This window comes from Rhipicephalus microplus, chromosome X, assembly GCF_043290135.1.
Source record: "Rhipicephalus microplus isolate Deutch F79 chromosome X, USDA_Rmic, whole genome shotgun sequence".
Classification (NCBI taxonomy): domain Eukaryota; kingdom Metazoa; phylum Arthropoda; class Arachnida; order Ixodida; family Ixodidae; genus Rhipicephalus; species Rhipicephalus microplus.
Genome location: NC_134710.1, coordinates 167,160,127 through 167,183,069, shown reverse-complemented (window position 1 = coordinate 167,183,069; position 22,943 = coordinate 167,160,127). Strand labels below are relative to the sequence as shown.

The 22,943-nt window shown below is 45.7% G+C and overlaps 2 pseudogenes; both read right to left on the bottom strand.

Annotated features, from left to right (window-relative positions):
• Positions 1 to 325: 325 nt before the first annotated feature.
• LOC142775146 (lissencephaly-1 homolog) lies at positions 326 to 1,234 on the bottom strand (annotated as a pseudogene).
• An 18,102-nt stretch (positions 1,235 to 19,336) lies between these two features.
• On the bottom strand, positions 19,337 to 20,474 carry LOC142775145 (lissencephaly-1 homolog; annotated as a pseudogene).
• Positions 20,475 to 22,943: the final 2,469 nt, after the last annotated feature.

The following is a 22,943-nucleotide window of genomic DNA, read 5'->3' as shown; positions in this document are numbered from 1 at the left end:
ATTCTAACAGTAATTTTATGACTTGGCGGAACTTCATTTGGTTACTGCCACAGGGATGTATGCTCCACTGTGTTTGATTACATCAACGCAACAAAAAGATTACCGTGCTAGTGAACCCCAACCTTTTCAGATCTTTAGTTTATATTTTGTAATTACATCTATCAAAAACAAGAGATGGTTTGACAACTTGCTCAGCAAACTTTTCTGTTTTTTGGTAGTATTATTTTTAAACTACTTTTTCAGATTGGCTTCATTTTCATTTTAGTTTCAGTTAAGTATCCTGCCGACCGGTTCTTGGCCCAACACCCTCTGTGGGTGAGCGCCATCAATAAGAGGTCATCATCATCATCATCATCTTGCAGCATCGCTGGTGTGCCAGCTCCCAGAGACGCAACGTCTTGTCGTCTGAGCAGCTCAGCAGTTATTTGCCACCGGGGTAGAACTTGACACCACGCACGCAGTTGTCGTGGCCCACCAGGGTGAAGACCGCCAGGCCCGTGCTGACGTCCCACAGCTTGATGGTCTTGTCCCGCGAGACCGATGCCAGGAAGAGTCCAGTGGCCTGGGCCCAGCCTGCGCCACTGCCAGCCAGCCGCCGGTTGCTGTCTCCGCTGCCGTTGCCTCCCAGGTGCGGGTGGGCGCTCTCGGGTGCCCACGCGATGCACTCCACCACGTGGTCGTGCTCCCGAAGTTCCAGCTTGCACTTCTTGGTGCCCACCACTCACACACGAACCATCTGGTCATTAGAACAGCTGGCCAAGAGAGGTCATCGGAGTTGGCTCTGACCATGCGCACCCATTCCCGATGGCCTATCTCCAATCTCGTAATCACAGACCTTGATAGAGGCGTCTTCTGAGGCAGAGACGACCACACTGTAGACAGGGTGTAAGGCCACCCGGGTGACTGGTGACCAGTGGCCCGTGAGGGCATGCCGCTCGGGAGGCCTGGGGATCCACTCCATAGGGGACCACTTTTCCCGTGTGGGTGTGCCCGAAATGTACTCTTTCTCGGCCTCTGCCAGTCTACTCTCCAGTTCCATCACCTTCTTCTGCAACTTGATTAAAGACGTACATTTCTTTTCGAGAAGGCCAGCGTACTTCTTGTCTATGTCCCCAGGCATGTCTGTCTCCTTCTTGAAGGCTTCAAGAGCTTCCATGAACCCATTGGATGCCATATAATTGGCAACCACCTTGTTCAGCTCTTCCCTCTGCCTTTGGGACAACACCATTTTCATAGTACGAGAAGGTATTGTTGCTGCGCGTAATCCGGGGGTTTGCTTCGCTTCTTCTGGTAAATTCCGGCGGAGCGCGAAATTGTGGGAAGTGTGGTGGTGACAAACAAGTGTGTTCGTCTTTGAAACTCGTTGTTTTTAGGAATGAATAAATTACTAACCACAGCTAGGTGGAGCAACAAGAGCCTTGAGCCGGGCTATCCTCGTCGAGGCCACTCATCAGGTTGACCGGAGGCCTATCTCGCTAGCCGAACGTCCCCTTCTCTAATCTGCCTGTTCCCCGCTACCCAACGGCTCATACTCAAATCACTTACGCAGTAACATTATGTTGACATATGCAGTAACAGTAACGTATGCAGTAACAGTAACATTATAAAAAAACTATGAATCATCTCCCTGAAGGGGACCTTGATTGGATGCAAAGCAGCAGTGGAGCGCCCGGCGTTGACCCAGTTAGAACGGGTGTCGACGCGGGTGCTGGCTGAACGGTTTGAATCGACATTCGGTGTAGCGTTTACTCGTGTAAACGTTTGTTTGAAACGCAAATAAATGCACTCAAAGGCAAAATTACCCAAAAAAGGAGTAACGGAGCCCATTAGGTGCGCGCAATGAACGAATAGACCGTTGAGGAGCAACCACAGAGGCAAACGTGCTCCGTGTAAACCGCTTAATCTGCAAACACGCCCAAAAGGGATGAACCGCCCTTCAAATTGTAGTAGTGGTTAGAAGAGGAGAAAGGCCCCTAATTTCTGCAGCCCGGTCGGGAGCACACACCGGCAAATGCAGGCAGTGCGCGAAGCGTTGCCAAGGTCACTATCTGTCCTCTTCCTCTCCTGGCTCAGACTTTCTCCGTATTTTGCTGGCGACGGCTCGCGTTGCATCACGCTTGGAGTGCTGGACCACGGCCGCGTGGATTCGACGATCTAGGAATTACGACGTGTTCTTGTGTGTACGCTTGGATGAGCGTGGGCTGCTGCTTTTACGTTTCGCTGCACCCATGAAGTCTGGAGCAGGTCTCGACACGTCACCACGCCACTCTCTATATCTCTGGCTTAGGTATAGTCACGACCAACACCCGACAACAACAGTTGGGAAGACCAACATGATGGCCGAGAAGACGACAGGCCTGTCGGATGTATACTTCAGTCCGACTTAGGGCAGAAATCAGCGCTGGATTCTTTCCCAAGTAGGCTATCATTCTTTATTCTACTCTACTTTTTGCGTGTGCGATACGGATCATGCTTGCCGGCAATGGGCTCGGTTGTTTTGTATATCGCACGCATGAAATGCACCGCGAAGGTCAGCTTGGGCGTCTGCAGTTCGCCTGTGCTTTGAGACAGCCTGGAAATTGGCCGCCATTGCCGTCGGCCTCCCGAGTGCTCGCCTGTCTTCGCCGCCGCGGTGAGCTCCGGGCTTAAGATATTGGGCTGAGACCTCGTCGCTGTGTTGGAATAGTCGAAAACACGTTGCGGGTTCTCGTAACAAGCTTGGTTGTAGTATTTCACGCGCTGTAAGTGCACCAGCACGGGCTGGCGGGGACTTCGGTAGCGTCGGAACTCAGTGAAAATTGGTCGCCTCTACTGCTGGCTTTCCCGTCAGTCGGTCGCGAATAGCTCGACGCCATCCGTTGGCCGCTGCGGTGGACTCGCGTTTGCACGCTGCATTCGCGCGAGTTTCTGGAAAAGGGCCGGACTACCGTCGATTTCTTCGGCGCTAGCTCAAAACCTTCCCAGCGCTGTTCGTGGAGGCGGCCAAGTGTGCGCTCGTCTCCTGTTCGAATTTGCTGGCGGCAGACACTCCGCGTGCTGGGCCGTGTTTGCTCTCGTTTTCGCTTGCTCGAGCTGAACGATGTCACTCGCTTGGACTCGCCGACTTTTTAGCGGCATGGTGGTTCACGGAGTTGTGGCTGCGGCCGCCGCTTCTAAGCTGTTGCGCTGTCGGGATCGAAATTAGTCTTTGAGGATGTGTGATATCGCGTTTAAATAATTAGCATGTCACATGTCACGTATGTTTTATTTCACCTTGCACGTATTTTTCATATGCATTCGTAATCATCCTCTGTCACGTGTGACTCACTATTTTACATACTTATTGTACAGCCGTGGGCACACACAGTGCTGAAGGCCGTGTGCGCTGGCGTCTGCGATGCCTGTCATCCATCTCTTTCGTCAGAGCAGCTTCAGAAGGACTTTGCTAGATGTGAAGGTAAAGTTATTTGTGTGTCATGCTTTACACGCATGTTTTTATATTACCTTGCACGTACTATTCATATGCTTGCATCTTCATCTTCTGTGACGTGTGCTTAACTATTTCTACTATCTTATTGTACGTACAGCCGTGGGAACACAATGGGAAGAAGGCTGCGTGCGCTGGCGTCTGCAATGCCTGTTATCCATCGCTTCCGTCGGAGATGCAACACAAAGAGCGAACAAGATGTGACAAAGAGACAAGACTTGAACACTTCACCATGAATTCACTTATAAGAATGGAGAAACTTCATGTGTATGCAGAAAAATAAAGATTTCCATGTCTCGCTTTTCTCTTTCGTTGTTGCCGTGACTGCGAAAGCACTTTTACATAGGTGGCTAACTGCTTTCTCGCGTGTTCTTTTCTGCGCTATTGTTGCTCACTGCGCAAAAAAACAGACGAAAAAGTATTAGGCCTGGCGGAAAATCAACAAAAGCAATGTTTGAACTGGGGATACAAAGTTCATCCGATTGGAGTACTTGAGTGCATCAACCGTTCGTCCGGCAAGGTGCAACTTTGAGGACTTACGGTTGCCCGGTAACGTGTAGATGTGGGGATTCACAGTTGCCCTATAGGGTGCAAATGTAAGGACCAAATATTAGTCCTTTGAGGTGAATTGTGGGACTATTGGTTACTCACTAAGGTGCAAATGTGAGGACTAAATGTTAGTTCCTTGAGCTTGTCAGTGGGGACTAACTGCTAGCCGCGGTGCCGTTATTCCTTAAATAGACTAATGGTTGTGGCAGCCCCATTAGTCCCCAAAAGGACAAACCACACACCTTTTTAACACCCTTTTGGCTTAGAGTGTGGGAGGCTGGACGTCTTGAAGACGCAGCGCTCATCTTATTTGGCTCGCGTCTCGTCTGTGTTACCCGTGTGCTTTATGTATTATCGAACGCGATAGGTGTTCTCGACTATGACCCAGTCGGTGTCGCTGGTCTTTCACTCCGACGCTATCGTTCGGCATCCCAGGTTCTCGCCTCGTCGTTGTTGACGTCGCCATTCGCGAACGCGATTGGCTTCACTAACCCTCGGAACGCCAGCGACATCTGCGAAAGGAACGCACACAGTAGCGGGAATCCTGCGACGATGGCGTCCTACCCGTCGGCGTGATCTTCTGGCAAGTAGTTGCAGGCGGTCCACATTGTCGGCGCTGCGAGATTCTCGAGGCGCGTGCACTATAGCGCGCGCGCGCCGGCTCACGGCTCCTTCTCGTCGACAGATAGAGAGAGGTGGCGCGGTTAAGATGATGTCCACGTGAGGAATGGGCTCGAGTGCAGCGAGCGGTGGAGAGGGTGAAGTGAGAGAGAGCTGACACAAGGCGAGCGCACGGCTGGAGTGCGAGAAAGACGTCACGGCACACTGCTAGACGGGCATGAGCTACTTTGCACCACTTCAACACCTGCGGCGAGGGGAGTAGTGTGGACGGAGGGACAGCGTTACACAAGCTAGTCAAAGAGCTGCTTCGCACCTAAAGTATATGTACTGATCGTCATTTCATGACAAAGTACCTCCAAGCCACGCGAAGTCAAGTGGAACTGAAGGTACGAATAATAGACAAACGTGTGTACTACACATCATTCCGATGCTGGCTGAAGCGATTTGCGTTGCCCCTCGCACAGACACTAGCACCACAGTTGCCTCCAGTCTACCTATGGGAAACTCTATGGTGCCGTGATCCCGATCAAGTTGATTAATAGCATGGAGAGAAATTTAGTTGACACTGATGCGAAAAATAAGTATGCGTGTGGTGTGGGCTTCTTCGGTAGAGCGTTGGGGCTATTATTCTGAAGAACAGATGTGGGTTCAATTTCTGCCTCGGCATCCAGGTAAAATTTACTTAGAAGTGTGACGTTATCACCGGGGGCAGAAGCTTAGCCATGCTTCACGACCAACCCCCGGTTCTTCGCCTAATCTTTTCGTCAGGAAAATGAAAAGCAGTTATTTTAAGCCGTACACGTGTATAGATGAAATAAAATTATGCCAAACCAATTTTTTGAGCGTACATACTACTCATCTTAACGTCCACGAATCAAAAGCCAGCGATGCTTCACGTGGTTCACAGCACCATTTTCGAGGCAGCAACGAAACAACAAATAAAAAAAACTGTTTAACACTAAAAAAAAGACAGAATGGTACGTTCATGTTAAGAACACTGAAAATACACGCTAATGGTCATCAATACACGATGAAAATCTCAAAAGCAAACGATGTAAAAAAGAAAAAAATGACGACGATTAAGCGTCTGCTTATTACGATTTCGGAGCGCAGCTGTTTAGTTGTTTTGGTTTTGCGGTAAGTGGAGAAAAACAATTTGGAAGAGATATGTATGTATGCGTTGACAGTTGCGCAGCTCTACTTATTTTCCGCAACTCTTTGTAATTGGAACACACGTTTGCCAGTCGTAATGTAATGAAGGAAGCTTGGTCGAGGGTGAAATAAATTTCTCCATCAATGCCTGTTTTCCGAAGACGGGGTATGAGGAAGGGTTCCGTGAGGTCGTCTCATCACTGGGATACGTTACGATGAATGGGAATGGGATGTTCTTGATCATAACTGGGAACAATATGTCTCTTTTGTTTTTCTGCGTATATCAAGGTTCTCCAAAAGTAACATCCGTGTGGGCCGAAGTGTGGTTCATGTGAGTTGCAGCAAGTGCGCAATGTCGAAGTACATAACCACTACCAGCAAGTTGTTATCGAACTTTGCTCGCCCGTTTCTGGAGGCGGATACTTTGTTTTCATTTGATACTCGAGCCTGCTCTACGTGGTGTTTGGGCTTGCCCAGAAGTTTTCTTTGCTTGCTTGTTTCCCAATTCATTTGGCACATACTTCATTTTATTTTGACGCTCGCAATAGCCGTGCATGGTAGTGGGGTTTGCTCAATTCCTGTGGAACATACTCGTTCGAGTGGTGACACCATCGACGCTTCACACTTCTACGTGCTGTGCACATTAGTGCGACTTGCCTAATTTCTGTGCCACGCATACGTTACCGTGGTTACGCCACCGATGGCGACGGCAGGAGCGACGCCGCTTAACACCGGAACGGGTGTTTAAGGGCACGGGGTGCACTCTAAAACAGAAAAAAAAGCACGACATATACAACTTTTTTTTTTTGGGGGGGGGGGGGGGGACATAATACACACAATACTGCATTCAGGTGCCTATACCAAATTGTGTAGGCGTACTACAAAAAATAGGAAACCAATTTTTATGCAATAAATCCACCGCATTATAATTCCTAGCACTTAGGTGTTTGCAGTTACATACATGTTTAAGTCACCACACAATACTAAATGTTATATTATTTGTTTCAGTGATAGCGTAGTCGATGTCGTAGCATCTGATTGGTATAATTTGTCTCTACAACTCGACAGTTTCTATATTTTGGAGCTCCTTGTATTGGTTGTCTTATGTTTGGCATGAATTTAGAAATACGTTTTAGGGTTCTTAGTGATATATTTTCATAAATGTTTGGCATCGGTATCACGTTACGTTTTGGGGGGGGGGGAAGAGAACTAGTTGACTTTGAGTAAGCGGCATTTTGCCTGAAACGGCAGCTGCGTTCAAACGGGTAGAAACGGGAACTGTGTGGTTTGCACCCGCCATGCCAATATGGGGACATATCTCATTAAATGTCAATATCATGCTCTTTATACGTATGGAAATTGACACTGATGAAAGCTAGAGATTAGAAGTAGATACTAAAGCAGAGAAATGCAATTACAACAAAATACAGTTGTATATACATTACAGTTATCTATGGTGAGTGTCTTACAAAGAGGCTTTCAGATGTTTTCGACAATTCACTTTATTTCGCAATTAAGCCGGAAGCAAATATTATCGCCGGAAGAGATTTGAGGTGATGGATTGATGAAATCTGTAATCTAGACCCTAAGAGCAGCATCCTGTGAGCCATTTGTGGCAGGTGTGCCAATAGGCTAGGAACAGGTAACGCCCACAACACCAAACCAATCTTTGTAGCGGGCCTGCAGGATTCAGAGAGAGATCTGTGCAAGTTTAACACCCACAACATACCACAAACAGAAATTCACTCTTACTACCAGTTAATTTCGTTCATGTGCGTGCTGAGTTATTGCAATTTACCTTTAACTTCCCATCTGTCCCCTTGTTACTTGTGTAAAGTTGTTTCGAGAACTGCGGTCTGAACAAAAGTGTGACCAATCAAAAGCATTGACAATTTTGATTACTAGTGGTTCTATGTTAGTTTGTTATTATTAACTCTAATTGAGCCAATATATAGCCTGCCAAAGGGAAAAGGAAAGATGAGAGACAGCTTGGCAGTACGCTTCATACAGGTCTCAAAACATTTATGTTATGTTATTATGAACACAATTCTATAACAATCACGTCCTAAAGAAAACGTGGCCGAATCTTTGGTGATTAAGGCTTTCACTTGCAAAACAGTTTGAACGTTGTCTGTCTTGTTGTGTAAACTTGGTGTTTGTATTACACTACTGCAAGGTTCCATGCATGAATCACGGTCTTAATTAGCAAGTTATTTATTAGCGTGTTCACATTTATAAAATTCTTAATGAGACGTACGTGAACTATCTTGACACAATTACCATATAGTTAATTAATAGGGTCTTCTCTTCCTTTGTTCCTATGAGTCAAATGTTTTTCGTCTTGTTAATATTTCGTTGTCTTCAGAAAGCACACTAATTGGCGTACACATAAATTGTATGTCTTGTCAGGCTCACTGAATGTGCTGGCCATGCGCCTCAATATTTACGAAATTAGTAGATGATACTTCAAAACGGATTATCACAATACTCCTTTTTCGAATGTTTTTGTGAACTGGGTAATGGTTTATATCGTTCTTTAGCGAGATGCTATGTTTGTTTCTGTTCGAATACGTATCATTTTGCTTACATTTTATTTCTATCTCTTACTAGTTTCACATTATTTTTATTTGTTTTGGTATACGTACACCTGCACTCGGGTTACGTCTCCTTTTCATGTGGATGGATGTTGCGATACCTTCTCCTTTTTCACAAATATTTAACGTTACATACGGAAGTCCATACACGCCAATCTGTCATTATTCCCGCTTCATTCTAACGTCTGCGCCTACGTTGCGCACTGATACAGACACATCTAACTAACGGGAAAGTGCTGAGGTGTTTAATAGCACTACTATGAGAGGAGAATCAGGCATTCAACGAAATCAAAGCTTCTCAAAGTGTGCCCACCGGTATTTATTTTATGTGAAGTTTACTTGACGTTGTCATGCCAATAGAGATAATTACAGGTGCGGTTTTACTAACGTTTACTGCATTTCCCTTGAAGTATCGTGGTGCTTTCCGGGAAATACTTTATCAAGAACTTGAACTTGTTCAGGCGACAAAATTGTTGGCAGATACCACGTACAGTGGGAATCGGCGATATGTGAAGTACGACTGAAGAAGGTCGATATGTCACTTGATTATCAGTACGACGTTACGAGGTGGACGTAAATTTTGCCGTACATGACATCCATGTCATTATTGCTATGTTCGGACTTGTCATTTACCTTCGTAGTCTACTCACGTCGCGTGATAACAAATTCGGTATTTGTGGAGCTAGCGAAACGACCATGTAGTCATAGTTTATGACACGCACGTAATGATTATCATGATTAGACGTGTCATTTACTATCGTCATTCATTCTCGTCACGTAATACCAATTTTTTTACACGTGGTGTTAGCGAAACGGACGCGAGCACGCTAAGAGCATAGCTCGTAGCGATGTTTTTGCGTGACACACATATCATGATTATCATGTTTGGACCTGTCATTTACTTTTGTAGTCAATTCATGTCACGTGATACTAAATTTGGTATATGTTGAGCTAGCAAACGGCCACCAGCATGCTATGAGCATAGCATGTAGTCATGTTCTACACAACACGCATGCCATGATTATCATGTTTGGACGTGTCATTTACCTTCATCGTATATGCACGTCACGTAATACCGAATTTGGAATATGTGAAGCTAGCGAAACGGCCGCGAGCGGATCACGAGCAAGGTATGTTGTCATTTTCTGACATGACAAGCATGTCGTGATTATTATGTTTGCACCAATCACACATCTTTGTCATTCATTGACGTCACGTAACACCAACTTTGGAATATTTGAACATAGCGAAACGAACGTGATCGCACTATGAGTGTAGCATGTAGTGATGTTTCACATGACAAGTATGTCGTGATTATCATGTTTGGACGTGTCATTTACCTTCGTCGTCCGTTCGCGTTACGTAATACCAAATTGGTATGTTTGAAGCTAATGATTGATTTGCGGGGTTTAACGTCCCAAAACCACCATTTTATTATGAGAGACGCCGTAGTGGAGGGCTCCGGAAATTTTAACCGCCTGGGGTTCTTTAACTTGCACCCAAATCTGAGTACACGGGCCTTTCCGCCTCCACCGGAAACATTTCCATCTCCACCGAAAATGCAGCCGCCGCAGCCGGGAAAAGAACCCGCGACCTGCAGGTCAGCAGCCGAGTACCTTAGCCACTAGACCACCGCGGCGGGGCTATGTTTGAAGCTAGTGAAAGGGCCACGAGGGCATCATAAGTGTGGCATGTAGTCAGATTGTTACATGACATGCATGTAGTAATTTCCACGTAAGGGGCTGTCACTTGCGTTCGCCAAGCAGTCATGTACCATTCCAGTTTTTGATTTGATCGAAACCACCACAAGAGCAGCAACACCATGAAATGCAAATTACGACATTTATGACATACATGTCATGATTTTCATGTTATGACTAGTCAGTAATAATCGTCATATAGTCATGTTATGCCATATCAAGTTTCGTATTGATACCATTATTTAAACGGCCAAGAGAGCAGAAAGTCGCGAGCGTCTGGATAGATAGATAGATAGATAGATGCACTAAAAGTAGCCAAATTTCACTAAGAAATGGTATTGCATTTAGTAATACAAATGACGTGTACATTTGAATGGACATGCGTATGGTCTATAGGTGCTCATGCGTAAATTATTAAGTAGGCGTAGGACGCTGAAACAGCAGTGCTTCCTGGGGAGTCCCCAGAAGGCACTGCTTCCCTGGTGCTGTGCGATTTTCTTCTACGCAGTTCTTCTTTGTAAGGAGTAGGGGGATTGAAGGAGGAAGGACAGGGAGGTTAGCCAGTTCTCAGACCAGCTGGCTACCTTCTGCTGGGGAAGGGGGTAAGGGGAATAAAAGGATAGAGAAAAGAGACGTTGAAGAACGCCTTACACCACTTGCCCGCAAGAAGTGCAACAACGCTCTCGCCTTGCGTGCCAATAATGGTCTCAGCCAGTGTCTTAATACCCTTTCTTCCGACAATTGGCCATTGTCTAGTATGTCTCAATTTTTCGACAGTTCTTTTCTTGGCGCACTGAAGCGAGGACGTTCGCAGAGAAGATGGGAAAATGTGTCCGCGCAGCCACAGTTGTCGCATGTCCGGCTGCTGGTCATTCCGATTCGAAAGAAATAGGCATTCCTAAAAGCCACCCCAATCCTCAGCTTCTAAGCTCTGGTTATTTCCTCATGGAAGACAGAGCTATAGGTGTGGGTCCAATTTACAAAGGCGGACGTTGGTGAATGCCGGTGAATTCCACTGAGCGCGTGTTAGTTCTCGTGCAAGTAATCGAAAGCTTGTAGCGGCATCCGTTCTTAATATTGGTATAGCTGCACGAGGGGCGTCATTATGAGCAGATCGAATGCTTCATCTGCACGATCGTTTCCATCGATGCTGCAGTTGCCCGGTATTCATTGATACGCTATGTCAGGTTGTTTCTCTATAGCCCGCTGATGAAGCAGTCTTTTTGAAGCTACTAGCTGTTCAATTGGTCCGTAACGATATGGCGAGGCAATGCCTTGGAGGGCTGCTTTGGAGTAAAATAAGATTGGCCATGTCTGCTGCGGTTCGTCATCTGGGAACTCAAGTGCGTCATGAATTGCGGCGGGTCCTGAAGACGTGGATGATGTCAGATGCAATGTCCTGAACTATATCGTGACGGATTTATTCGGAATCACCACTGCACCATTTGAGCTTGCTTAAGTAATCGACCAATCTGTGGAAACGTGAATGCGTACACCGTGTTTCTCAAACAGAAAAGGTAATGTTCTTTGTTATAGGGCTAAATTTGACAAATTTTTCTTTCACACTTCGGTGATGGTTGTCACGGCTATCAGTGGATGTAGACACCACAATGGAAACGACGGTCTTGCTGCGTGCCTGAAGTTTGCAGTAATCACCATGCAATGTGGAGCAATAATAGTGCACAACGCAGAGCTTGGCCTGGAAGTTTAAGGGAGGCGAGGTGATGCAATTAAATCTGGGTGGCGTGTCTTATGTGCGTTCTTAAAGCATCGACACGATTGTGGGTTGTGATAGGGGTTTCATGAGCGATTGTGACAGTCACTGCTGAGTATGTGGATCTCTGAAGCCCGAGGCATATTCTCAGTGCTTGAGCATGTATTGACTGGAGGACAAGTAAGTTTGATATTGAAGTATTGCTGAACACAGGTAGGCTATAGTGCAATGAACTGATAAATGTGCAGTGTACAGTTGAAGCATGGCTCGTATACCGATGCACCCCATGAGTTTGCCGCAAGAAACCTGAGAAAGTGGGTAATCATGGTGAGTTTCGTTTTCATGAAAGCGATGTGAGGGCTCCAGGACAAGTCCAGATCTATCGTTATTCCCAGGAAACCATGTTTTTGTGATAGCTGATTGTGTGTCCATTAATTTTGACGACGTATGAGTCATTGCCTTGCGCAAAATCGCAACCAGTGAGCATTTATTAAATGACAGCTCAGGTCTTCGTCCTTAAAGGTAGTTTGCCGTCAGTGTAGCCGCTCTTTGAAGCCTGCCTCGTTCGTGTAGAAGCGTGACCACTGATGCCCAGATGCAGATGTCGTCTGCGTATATCGAGAGATGCACGGATTGCGGCAGAACGTCAACGAAGCCGATGAGCGCAAGGTTGAAAAGTGTGGGGCTTAAGACCCCAAGTTGAGGTATACCATGATAAGTATAATGGTGCCTTGTTTCACCATCTTGTGTCGGAACCAAGAAGGTTTTGTCCTTCGTATAACTGTAGATCTTTTGGTAGACGCGGCCCCCCCCCTTCAATGTTGCCCAAGGTGTCAAAGATGTTTTCAAGCAATATATTGTCATATGCGCCTTTAACATCCAAGAACACTGCCGTTGATAATCTCTTTAGGCTTTTCTGCTGTTGTGCAGACGTGACAAGGTCAACAACATTGTCTATGGAAGACCATCCACGTCGAAAGCCGGTCAAAGCATCGGGGTATATGTTATGTTCCAGGTACCACTCTAGGCGATTCAGCACCATTTTCTCCATCACCTTTTCAAAACAGCTGGCAAGCGCGATGGTGCGATAAGAGACCATGTCCAAAGGCGATTTTCCCTGTTTGAGAAGGGGCACAAGGCGGCTGCATTTTCACGAAGGAGGAACCAAACCAGTGCTCCACGAGTCATTGTATACAGCTAAAAAGGCACGCCGAGCTGTTTGTCCATGTTAGCAAGGGCTACGTAAGTGACTCCATCGGGTCGAGGAGATGACGAGTTCTTGCTGCCAATGCTGCCTCAAGCACCTCTAGAGAAAACATAATGTCCATTCGAGTGTCTCTGGACATCGGCGGGTTTCGTAGGTTACTCACGGTGATTGCAGACCCCTTGTGGGCAACCCTGGCGCAGAAGTCTTCTGCTACATCGATTTCACATCGGCTTTGGTGGGGAGCAAGGCATTTGAATGGGCGATGTTGTTGTGGCAATGTTCGTAGGCCATGAATTATTCTCCATATTTGCGAAAGAGGTTTGTGGGGATAGAGCGATTCACAGAATTACTTTCATCGTAGCGACTGTAGAGCATTTATTCGACGTTGAGTCTTCTTTTGTAGACGTCTCGTCTAAATCAAGCCGTAGATGAATTTTGTGGACCTGTAACGTCGTTTGGCGTGACGACGAATTGCTCAAAGTCGCTCCAACTCCACTTCATATCCGCTAAAATTTGACAAAGTTCCACAATTAAACTTTGTCTCTTGGATAGCGGCTTTCATTATACCTTCTAGGCTTTAGGAGAAACTTCTTGGTTTCCCTCACATTGCTTCTGTGTGGATTACCTGTACTTTGACCAGTCGATTCGTGAAGAGGAAGTGATCTGCGACTTGCTTAGCCCCTTGACCTTTGTATAGGTGATTCCTTCATTCAAGCGCATGCTGTTGAGCTTTGACATACGTGTACCATACACGAGTCATTGCACACGTGTTCATTAGTGCTCCTACAACTCTAAATATGCACGTTTTTGCACGACCAGCCTACTTAGATATCACGGTGAATGCGAAGTAATAATTAGGGTGCTGTCCTTCCTGAAAACGGGATCTGTTCCGCATTGAAGTATATCAGCTCCGCAGTGTTTTAGAAGCTGTGGTCCTACAAGATTGATTTTCGACCGTATGGGGCTTGACTGTCGACGTTCGTGAGCGCTTGTGAATGACGCTCTACTTCGATTCAGCGCTCTAAGGTGGCGCAATCTCTAGTTTTCTAAAATTAACTAGAAGAGACTCTGGTGCTGCGATCGTTCAGCGACCATGGGAATGATATGTAATAAACAAATTTGCCTATTTTTGTGTTTGCAGGCTTCGAACTTAAAAGAACGGACGAGTGTGAACTTCGTGAGCTAAAAATGTTAAGGTGGTGAAGTACAACTGCTGAGAATTTTCTGGTACGAAAGCAGTGGTCTTCGCACATCTCTAAGCCATTATATTTTCACCATGCAAGCCTTTCTTGCGATTATCCTGCCGTGGTTATCAACTTGCTCAGCTGGCTTGGTGCAAGTAGGTGCGCCGCTATTGACAACAAACCTCGTCAGCGTAGCCGTTCAACGCATGCGGAGCATTCACTCCCCCTGGGTACTCTTTGTTGATCGACCAGGCCCATCTACAACAACAGCAATCACCACGGACAGCTCTAAGAAGAAACACCTGGTCGCCGCCTTCAGTGGGCACGAGAGCAGTGATCTTCGCACAGCTCTAAGCCACTATTTCGTCGCCATGAAGGTGTGTACTTCTTCACTACGCGCAAGAAGATCTAACAACCACTGTTTACTGCTTTTACCGCGCCCACGGATGTTGTGCAAGACTCAGTGCGAATGTTGATTGATTGATTGATTGATTGATATGTGGGGTTTAACGTCCCAAAACCACCATATGATTATGAGAGACGCTGTAGTGGAGGGCTCCGGAAATTTCAACCACCTGGGGCTCTCTAACGTGCACCCAGATATGAGCACACGGGCCTACAGCATTTCCGCCTCTATCGGCAATGTAGCCGCCACCGCCGGGATTCGATCCCGCAACCTGCGGGTCAGCTGCCGAGTACTTTAGCCACTAGACCACCGCGGCGGGGCGTAAAAAGAAAACTTAACAACTTTGGGAAAGCTCAGCCCGGTTCTTCATCACTCAAGCTGCGTTACAAGTTAAAACAAAAACAAAATTGTACATGTATTTTCTATGGAGTGCGCTAAAGTTATAGGTGTAAGAAAATGTATCGATTTATCAAAAGGGAACAGATAATGCGCGGGCTTCTTGACGGAACGCATTTACTTAGGGTGACGCCAGGGTAGATGACAGGAAATCATACCTTCAGGTATCCGTTCATTTTTCTAATGTTAGAAGTTTACTAAACAAAACTTTTTACCATTAGATATTGATACATGCATTGCAAAATAATTACTTTGAATAAAACGTGGCTTCATGAACATGAGAAGCGAAAGTCGGGGTAGTTGGTGGTTCGTGTTTGGATGTAAAAACAGAGCAAATATACAAAGACAGATTGCACTTGCCAGCTCATTACAAGAAGTGGGGCTGCCATCCATTGGTGGACAAAAGCCCTTGTTTCTTTGGCCATCCGGACAAATGTACTAGAGAGGTGATGGACTCTCTTTACATTGAAATTGAGAGGGAAAGATGCGTAAGCAAACGGTCCGTGCCACTTGGTTAAAATCAGGTTGGATGCCTGGGTTTAGTGCTGTCGGGTTAAAGCGATTGTTATTATTTTCGATGGTCACGCATGTTTTTGCAAGTAGATGTGATCATTATTTCTTTTTTGCTTTTCTTTTCTTGAGTGTTTACGTAAGTGTCGATTTTCTGTGATTAGATTCTTTTTTGTACCCTGTTAGCTCAGCTGCGCAGCCGCCATGTTGTGCCAAGTGACTAAGTCTTCTGTCTGATATATGTTTGTGTTCTTTCTAATAAAAATTATTTGCAAGTTCAGCACCTGGTCGTCTCTTCTTGCGTGTTTGTATGTATTTTTGCGCTGTTTTTACATCCAATCATGCACATGTCTGTGATCAAGAAATCTTGGATGACGCAAACCATTTTTACATATACCATTGAGATCGGATGGGAGGCGGCATTCTTTTCAAAAAAGCCTTCCTTCTTCCTGTATCGATATTATTACTGAACTAGAGCTAGTTTGAGCTATAGTAAGCATCGGCAACCACAACATAATATTAGAAATACGCTATCAATTTCCGTCTTCATCTTTAACATTTGCCGATGAACTTCATGACGCAAATAATATTGTGTACACACGATCTTTATCACATCATTTGTTCCTACTCGGATATTTTAACATTTCTAGTTATGGAATGCAAACGCACCTTACTCATTACCATCTTCGTCACAGCCGCGTGAATTTATTAACCTATGTTGAGTGTTTTCGCCGACAGAAGTAGTAACGTCCCCAGGGCAACTACTAGCAGTGCTAGGATTCTGTATCTGATATTAACAAAGCAACCACATTTTGTTGCCGCTATAACCTGTACACCAGGCATTAGTGATCAATCATTACGATCATTTTTATTTATTTCACCCTGTGCTAAAGTAGATAAAAAAATAAAAGGAACAGCACTGTAAGAAATCAAACTTTTACACAATTAACAGTGATTTATAAAATCTTCTAGACACATTTTTAAGCAGTTTGAATAACCGTTCATTGCAGTCTAACTGGAATACTATTGCAGCTGATGCTGATTGACAAATCATGAAGTATACTCCTTGCCGTACCGTCATGTCTAACGTGCGTGTGTCATGGCAGGAAGCTCACATCAAACGTTTATATAACAAAAAGAAACGTTTTTATCGTGCCACAAAATGTTGACCGACCAACCACCCCCGGTTTGCTGCCTACAAATCTGCATCATACGTCTACATATCTGCAATTAAATCACGTATAGATAACTGTCTTACTAACGCTTTTCCGTCTATGTTACAAACTAACGCAAAAAGTTCTGCCGAGTAAATAGGCTGCTGGTTGACAACCATATTTCCTTGATTGACTCCTTCGGTAACGAAATTAGTGAAGGCCATTGCGCTGCTGTTCCTAACAAATATTTTATCGAAAACTTTTCTTTAGGTAACCGCAATGATTTACCTAGCACAATTTTACACAATTATTCCCCCATGTCATCAATGATTATTGGAACCGTTGGAGTTGTACGCCTCATTGAATCACTTAAAAATCATTTGCCTCCTGGTTATGATGGCAATAATACAATTCTTTTATAAAAGTACTTGTGCTTACGATTCTATTGTACTAACAAAAGTTTTCCAACAGTCACTGCATACTTCTACTATTCCTAGTCAACGAAAAAATTGGCAAAGTCGTTCTACTCTGTAAATCTGGTAATAAACACTGTCCGAACAATTATCGTCCCACTTATTTAATTAGTATATTTAGAAAGACAGTAAAGTTTTTGAAATCATAATTATTTTTAACTTCTGCACAACATAGCTTTCGTAAAAAAGTATTGTTGTGAAACACAGTTATTAGCAGTCACTCATCAATTACATCATATTCTTAAAAATTTATACCATGCCAACTGCAATTTTCTAGGTTTCTCAAGAGCTTTTGACAAGTTTTGCCATAGACTGCAACTTTACAAACTGCACCAACTAAGTCTTGACGGTAACAAACTGTGGATTGAGTGCTTTCTCACTAAGAGAGCACAATTCGTTACCGTAACAGTTACAATTCATCTTTTCAAGTAGTTCATTCCGGCATTCTGCAAGGATTTGACATAGGCTCCCTTTTCTTTTTTTATTCATATTAAATACCTCTCATCAGTTGTATCATCAAACGTTCAGTTTATTGCTGATGACTTTGTGATTTTTCAAGAAACTACTAATGATAATGACATAAACATAATGCAAGCTGATTTTAACGCTCTATTTAACTGGCGTACGTGAAAAATAGCTCATGGACCACAACACTAACAAGTGCGAAATCATGTGTTTATCAAAAACCTCTACTAGCTCCCCTATTTACTATCATAATAACATTCCTCTGGAATCTTATAACTCTTATAAGTATCCTGGCAATCACATAACAACTATTCTTAACTGGTCACTTCATACTGAATACATAATAATCAATGCTACCCGCATACTTGGCTATTTACGACGTAGCCTTTTTAATGCTTCATGTGGCTTAAAACTCCAGCTTTATAAAACACTAATACGCTCTAAACTAGAATATGCTACAGCCATGTAGGACCCCACCTATAATAATCTGGTAACTGCTGTTCCACTTGTTTAGAAGAACTCCGTTCGTTTTATATTGTATAACTATAACAGAACCCGGAGCATTTCCACCATGAAAACTTTTCTTGCACTCTGTTTTTGAACACGTACCATCATCTCTTCCTGCATGACGAACTACTTCTTCACCCTTAGCACATAAGCCACCGCTTTGTTCACTATCCAAAAGTAGGCATCCCTTCATGCAACACCAAAACGTTCTTCAATTCATTTTTGCCTCGAGCATCAAAGGAGTGAAACAGACTTCCTTCTAACAATAGTGCATTAAGTGATAACAACTTGTTCCACGATAAATCAGCTAACATTGTATAATAGGATTTTTTGTTGATTTAGCTGACATGGTATAAATAGGTTCTGTGCTGTTTTAGCTAAGATATATTACTATATAAATGTATTGGAAAATATTGTATTTATAAGAGAACTCTTTTAGCGATCTAATCATATTCACTGCTTTTTGTTGAGTTTATTTTTTTTGTAACAAACCGCCCCCCTCTGTAATGCCATTTGACATCAGGGTAAAAAAAATACATAAATATTGTTACTGCATATGTGATTTGGGTATGAGCCGTTGGGTAGCGAGGAACAGGCAGATTAGAGAAGAGGACGTTCGTCTAGCGAGATAGGCCTCAGGTGTCAAAGATTTCGAGCATTTGAGCTTTTTCTGGAATAAACAGTGGTGTGTATCTCGCCAGTTAGAGGTCACTTATACAAGATTGCGCTGTGCAGCTCCACAACTAAATTATTACCTTAACAAAGCTCGACTCAAGGTGTCACCGCTATGCAACTGAAACATTTGAACAATTATTTTTTATTCTGCCATCGTTATTCTTATCAGAGAAAACGATTTTTAGTAGCCCCATTACAAAATCTAGGAATTCAAGTAAATCTACCAGTCATTTTACCACTTGGCGGAACTTCATTTGGTTACTGCCACAGAGATGTATGCTCCACTGTGTTTGATTACTTCAACGCACCTAAAAGATTACCGTGCTAGTGAACCCCAACCTTTTCAGATCTTTAGTTTATAATTCGTAGTTATGTCTATCAAAAACAAGAGATGGTTTCACCGCTTGCTCTGCAAACATTTTTTTGGTAGTATTATTTTTTAACTACTTTTTCTGATTGGCTTCATTTTCATTTTAGTTTCATTTAAGTATCCTGCCGCCCGGTTCTTGGCCCATCCCCCTCTGTGGGTGAGCGCAATTCATAAGAGGTCTTCATCATCATCATCATCTTGCAGCATCACTGGGGTGCCAGACACGCAACGTCTTGTCGTCTGAGCAGTTCAGCAGGTATTTCCTACCGGGGTGGAACTTGACATCACGCACCCAGTTGTAGTGGCCCACCAGGGTGAATACAACCAGGCCCGTGCTGACGTATCACAGCTTGATGGTTTTGTCCCACGAGCCCGAGGCCAGGAAGAGTCCAGTGCCCTGGGCCCGACTGCGCCACTGCCAGCCAGCCGCCGGTTGCTGGCTCCGCTGCCGTTGCCCCCCAGGTGCGGGTGGGCGCTTTCGGGTGCCTACGCGATGCACTCCACCACGTGGTCGTGCTGCCGAAGCTTCAGCTCTCACTCCTTGGTGCCCACAACACACAGGAACCATCTGGTTATTAGAACAGCTGGCCAAGAGGGGGACATCGGTGTTGACTCTGACCATGCGCACCCATTCCCGATGGCCTGTGAACGTCTTGACACAGTACCCCGTGGATACCTCCCTCATCTTGATGGTCTTGTCTCTCGAACAGGACACCACGTGGTCACCGCTTGGCAGGAAGGACACTGACGACACGTTGTTGTCGTGGCCGTGCATTGTACGAATACACTCATATTTCTGGAAATTCCACAATTTGATGATCATGTCTGCTGAACAAGACACTATAAACTTTCAAGTGTGGTCGAACCCCAAGTCTTGCATGGAGTCCGTGTGGAACTTTAGCGTTCGTTCGAAGTCTCCTGTCTCGTAATCCCAAGCCTTGATTAGGTGTCTTCTGAGGCGGAGACGACCACGCTGTAGCCAGGTGAAAGGCCACCAAGGTGACTGGTGACCGGTGGCCCGTGAGGGCATGCCACTCGGGAGGCCTGAGGATCCGCTCTGTAGGGGACCGCTTTTCCCGTATGGGTGCGCCCGAAATGTACTCTTTCTCAGCCTCTTCCAGTCTACTCTCCAGTTCCATCACCTTCTTCTGCAACCGGATTAAAGACGTACATTTCTTTTCGAGAAGGCCAGCGTACTTGTCTATGTCGCCAGGCATGTCTGTCGCCTCCTTGAAAGCTTCAAGAGTTTCCATGAACCCATTGGATGCCATATAACCGGCAACCGCCTTGTTGAGCTCTTCCCTCTGCCTCTGGGACAACACCAATTTCATAGTCCGTCCGAGAAGGTATTGGTGGTGCGCGTATTCCGGGGGTTTGCTTCGCTTCTTCCGGTCGTTTTCGGCGGAGTGTGGAATTGTGGGAAGTGTGGTGGTGACAAACGAGTGTGTTCTTCTTTGAAACCCGCTGTTTTTGGGAACAATGAATTACTAAGCACAGCCAGGTGGAGGCGACAAGAGCCTTGAGCCGGACCATCCTACCGCCTCGTCGAGGCTGCTCGTCAGATTGACCGGAGGTCTATCACGCTAGCCGAACGTCCTCATCTCTAATCTGCCTGTTTCCCGCTACCCACTGGCTCACACCCAAATAACATATGCAGTAACATTATGTAAATAAAAAAACTATGAATCATCTCCCTGAAGAGACTCTGATTGGATGCAAAGCAGAAGTGGAGCGCCCGGCGTTGACCCAGTTAGAACGGGCGTCGACACGGGTGCTGGCCGAACGGTTTGAATCGAAACTTGGTGTAGCGTTTACTCGTGAAAACGTTTGTTTGAAACGCAAAGATATGCACTTTAAGGCAAAATCACCCCAAAAATGAGTAACGGAGCCCAATAGCTGCGCTATTGAAGAGCAACAGACCGTTGAGGAGCAACCACAAAGGGAAACGTGCTGCGTCTAAACCAATAAGTCTCCAAACACGCTACAAAGGGACGAATCGCCCGGCAAATGGTGGTAGTGGTTAGAAGAGGAGAAAGGTACCTAATTTCTGCAGCCGGGTCGGGAGCACGGCGCAGTGCTTGCCCCCCCCCCCCCTCCCCGGCAAATTGAGGCACTGCGCAAAGCGTTGCCAAGGTCACTATCCGTCGTCTTCCTCTCCTGGCTCAGTCTTTCTCCCTATTTTGCTGGCGACGGTTCGCGTTGCATCGCGCTTGGAGTGCTCGACCATGGCCGCGTGGATTCGACGACCTAGTAATTACGGCGTGGTGCTTGTGCGTACGCTTGGATGAGCGTGGGCTGCTGCTTTTACGTTTAGCTGCACCCATTAAGTCTGGAGCAAGTCTCTACACGTCACATCGCGCTCTATATCTCTGGCTTAGATATAGTCACGACCAACACACGACAGCAACCGTTGGGAAGGCCAACATGATGGCCGAGAAAACGGTAAGCCTATCGAATGTATACTTCAGTCCGACTCAGGGCAGAAATCAGCGCTGGATTCTTTCGCAAGTAGGTTTTCATTCTTTATTCTACTCTCCTTTTTGCGTGTGCGATACGGATCGTGCTTGCCGGCAACGAGCTCGGTCGTGTTGTATATCTCACGCACGAAATGCACCGCGAAGGTCAGCTTGGGCGTCTGCAGTTTGCCTGTGCTTTGAGACCACCTGGAAATTGGCCGCCATTGCCGTCGGCCTCCCGAGGGCTCGCCTGTCTTCGCCGCCGCGATGAGGTCCGGGCTAAAGATATTGGGCTGAGACCTCGTCGCTGTGTTGGGAGTAGTCGAAAACACGTTGCGGGTTCTCGTAACAAGCTTGGTTGTAGTATTTCGCGCGCTGTAAGTGCAACAGCACGGGTGGGCGGCGATTTCACTAGCATCGGAACTCAGTGAAAATTGGTCGCCTTTACTGCTGGCTTGCACGTCAGTCGGTCGCAAATAGCTCGGCGCCATCCGTTGGCCGCGACGGTGGACTCACGTTTGTACGCTGCATTCGCTCGAGTTTCAGGAACCAGCCCAGCGCTGTTCGTGGCGGCGGCCAAGCGTGCGCTCGCTCTACTGTTCGAAATTTGCTGGCGGCAGACGCTCCGCGTGCAGCGTCGTGTTTGGTCTCGCGTTCGCTTGCTCGAGCTTAACGATGTCGCTCGCTTGGACTCGCCGACTTTTTGGCGGCACGGTGGTTCGCGGAGTTGTGGCTGCGGCCGCCGATCCAAAGCTGTTGCGCTACGGGGATCGAAATGAGTCTTTGAGGATGTGTGATATCGCGTTTAAATTATTAGCATGTCATATCTCACGTATGTTTTACTTCACCTTGCACGTATTTCTCATATGCATTCGTATTCATCCTGTGTCACGTGTGACTCACTATTTTACATGCTTATTGTACAGCCGTGGGCACACATTGTGCTGAAGGCTGTGTGCGCTGGCGTCTGCGATGCCTGTCATCCATCCTTTCGTCAGGGCAGCTTCAGAAAGACTGTGCGAGATGTGAAGGTAAAGTTATTTGTGTGTCATACTTTACACGCATGTTCTTATATTACCTTGCACGTACTTGTCATATGCGTGCATCTTCATCTTCTGTGACGTGTGCCTAACTATTTTTACTATATTATTGTACGTACAACCATGGGAACACAACAGGCAGAAGGCTGTGTGCGCTGGCGTCTGCAATGCCTGTTATCTATCGCTTCCGTCGGAGATGCAACACAAAGAGTAAACAAGATGTGACAAAGAGACTGGGTTTGTACACTTCACATTGAATTCACTTAGAAGAGTGTAGAAGCTTCATGTGTATGTAGAAAAATAA